The sequence below is a fragment of the Rattus rattus genome, chromosome X, assembly GCF_011064425.1.
Source record: "Rattus rattus isolate New Zealand chromosome X, Rrattus_CSIRO_v1, whole genome shotgun sequence".
Classification (NCBI taxonomy): Eukaryota; Metazoa; Chordata; class Mammalia; order Rodentia; family Muridae; genus Rattus; species Rattus rattus.
Genome location: NC_046172.1, coordinates 80,544,878 through 80,548,533, shown reverse-complemented (window position 1 = coordinate 80,548,533; position 3,656 = coordinate 80,544,878). Strand labels below are relative to the sequence as shown.

At 37.0% G+C, this 3,656-nt stretch overlaps 1 non-coding gene across 1 annotated transcript; it reads left to right on the top strand.

Annotated features, from left to right (window-relative positions):
• The first annotated feature begins 1,146 nt into the window (after positions 1-1,146).
• LOC116889480 lies at positions 1,147-1,282 on the top strand. The gene has a single exon (XR_004386431.1). It is a non-coding gene; the product is annotated as a small nucleolar RNA SNORA2/SNORA34 family (small nucleolar RNA).
• Positions 1,283-3,656: the final 2,374 nt, after the last annotated feature.

Sequence of the window (3,656 nt, the reverse complement as noted above, 5' to 3'; positions counted from 1 at the left end):
TTCAGGCATTGGACTTGTATTGAATTATGATACTTACTTATTTTTCCATTTCACAGGTTATATGTGGAGAAATGTCTCCAGTACTATGAAGAGATTTGGGCTTTGAACATTTCTCATATTCCTTGATAGAATTCTTAAAGGATTGTATTTTCAATATTTTTACTGAATATCTTATTTATTTACATTTAAAATGTAGGATTTTAAACAGAATTAGCATTTATTAGGAGGTAAAATGTTATTGTAGACTGTATATACTAGAAATAAAACCCTAATATTAGGAATGAGTTGCATGTTTTTTTTTTTGGATTTTTGTTTTCATTTTTGTTTATCTTTTGTTTGTTTTGTTTTATTTTGTTGGTTTGGCAAAAGGAACTCCATAGTCTATGCCCCCACATGCTTACAGGCTATTGCTGAAGACACTGTATATTTTATGGAGTGCAATATAGAAAAATTGATCTGGCATAAAACTGTAAGCTTCACCCTCCTATTGATTAGTGTTCACCATTCTCATCCAGGACCAACATTTGTGAGCTACAATAGTGACCTGACTGGAAAAGATTCTCACTGGATCAATATTGGCATAATGTCATGAGATCACATTTTGATTGAATTTATAAATTGCTATGAGCTAAAAGCCATATTTAACACTGTTAATAATGGCCAAAACATGAGACTTGATATGTCACGGGCTCTACTGAAAATTTTACCAGTATTATAAACAATGAAAGCAACAAAATGACTCCTAATTACAGATTGCTATACTATACAAATTTTCAACCACCATCAGAGAAATTTCTTCCTATAGAAGATGATAATTAACACAGAGATTCACACTATATAATATGCACACAGAGTTACATTGGAGTACTTAGATATAAATATGATGTATTTTTAATACCCAACCTGTAAAGGCTCAATAATGTATATCTATCTATAAGAAGGTAGAAAGATTCTTAAGAACCAGAGGTGTTGGATGACTCCAAGAACCCAGTACTTTCAACACACAACTGTGCATATGCATGAACTCACTGAGATTGTGAGAACATGCATAAGATCTGTACACATATAAGCTAGACAAAATATCAGCATGGGTAAGGGGAAGTGAACATGAATACCTGTCTCTAGTCAAGGAGTCATTTATAATGGTTAGCTCCCATTAGAAAGAAAATCCAGTACTGTAGCTGTTGGTTTCAAGCAGACGCCTAAAGAACTGTTTTCCTGTGGTTTATTGGCTCTTCTGGACTGAAATAGAGAGTGACTATTCCATCTGGAAGAAACAACCCCTTGTTCTGTCTGGTTTGACAGCTTCAGTAATGACTGATTCTTAGGAGCAGCAGAGTACTGGGAAAATACTTGGAATAAACTAATTACTAAAAAAAAAAAAAGAAAAGAAAGAAAGAAAGAAAATCCATTTACTATAATGTAGAAAAACTTGGTATATTGTTAATAAACCAGGGTAGGCTTGATGCTCATGCTTTTTTTGTTTCCGGTACTAAGAAAAAAGTACAGAACAGTCGCAAGGGTAGGCAAAGAGAAAGTAAATAAAGTTGAGTGGGTAGGATGAGAAATCTTGAAGGAATCAGAAGATGGTAAATAATATGAGAAAAAAGTATAAGAAACTTTAAAAAAGAAAAATATAGGAAAAAAGTCTTTATTTTTATTTGACTCTCTCTCTCTCTCTCTCTCTCTCTCTGTGTGTGTGTGTGTATATGTTGGGGGGGTGAATGTGCCCATTCATGCATATTTGCACATGTGTGCACAAGTCCATGTATGCATATGCACATTCGTATCTCTGTGTCTATATATCTATGTATCTATATATAGTTATGTTCCTGTGTATACAGACTGTATTAGTTAGGGTTTACATTGCTAGGAAGAGGTACCATGATCAAGGCAACTCTTATAAAGCATAACATTTAATTGTGGCTAGATTTCAGGTTCAGAGTTTCAGTCCATTATCATCAAGGCAAGAAGCATCACAACATCCAGGGAAGCATGGCATTGGAGGAGCTGATCATTCTACTTCTAGTATAGTTCAGAAGGAAAACAGGAGAAGACTGGTTTCCACATGGCTAGAAAGAAGGTCTCTAAGCCCACACTCACAGTGACACACTTCCTCCAACAAGGCTACACCTAATAGGATAGGCATATTCAAACCACCACACAGGCTAACAGAAAAATATGAGGACATCTCCATATCTTCTGGAGTTACAGGCAAATGCAAGCTACATGTCATGGATGATGGGTACTGCATTCAGATCCTCAGCAAGAGCAATATATACTCTATAACTATTAAGACATTTCTTGTGATCATGTAATATATTTTTGAACTAATTTGTGTGAAATAAAACATTCCTCACATGCACAAAATTCGATTCTTTCTTTCTCTTGAATTTTGTATAACCAAGGGTGAAATTTTTATTATGGTGAGAGCATATATAAAATGACATATTCAGTCCTGATTGTGAAGTACATTGATATTTCTCTTCATTGTTTGTTAAGTTTCTCAGAGTAATGTCTATAACAATGTCAGAATAGTCTGTGGCTTCTGAGAATTCGTGTGTGAAGAAATCTAACAATATTGAAATTTGTTCTAGAAAAAAAAAAGTTTTTTTTTCCTTTTTTTTCATTATTATTATTAACTTGAGCATTTCTTGTATACATTTCCAGTGTTATTCCCTTTCCGGTTTCGGGCAAAATCCCCCCTCCCCCTCCCTTCTTTATGGGTGCTCCTCCCTATCCTCCCCCATTGCCGCCCTCCTCAACAATCTAGTTCACTGGGGGTTCAGTCTTAGCAGGACCCAGGGCTTCCCCTTCCACTGGTGCTCTTACTAGGATATTCATTGCTACCTATGAGGTCAGAGTCCAGGGTCAGTCCATGTATAGTCTTTAGGTAGTGGCTTAGTCCCTGGAAGGTCTGGTTGGTTGGCATTTTTGTTCATATGGGGTCTTGAGCCCCTTCAAGCTCTTCCAGTTCTTTCTCTGATTCCTTCAACGGGGGTCCTGTTCTCAGTTTAGTGGTTTGCTGCTGGCATTCGCCTCTGTATTTGCTGTATTCTGGCTGTGTCTCTCAGGAGAGAACTACATCCGGCTCCTGTCGGTCTGCACTTCTTTGCTTCATCCATCTTGTCTAATTGGATGGCTGTATATGCATGGGCCACATGTGGGGTAGGCTAAGAATGGGTGTTCCTTCTGTGTCTGTTTAATCTTTGCCCTCTATTCCCTGCCAAGGGTATTCTTGTTCCCCTTTTTAAGGAGTGAAGCATTCACATTTTGATCATCCATCTTGAGTTTCATTTGTTCTAGGCATCTAGGGTAATTCAAGCATTTGGGCTAATAGCCCCTTATCAATGAGGGCATACCATGTATGTCTTTCTGTGATTGGGTTACCTCATTCAGGATGATATTTTCCAGTTCCGACCATTTGCCTATGAATTTCATAAAGTCATTGTTTTTGATAGCTGAGTAATATTCCATTGTGTAGATGTACCACATTTTCTGTATCCATTCCTCTGTTGAAGGGCATCTGGGTTCTTTCCAGCTTCTGGCTATTATAAATAAGGCTGTGATGAACATAGTGGAGCACGTGTCTTTTTTATATGTTGGGGCATCTTTTGGGTATATGCCCAAGAGAGGTATAGCTGGATCCTCAGGCA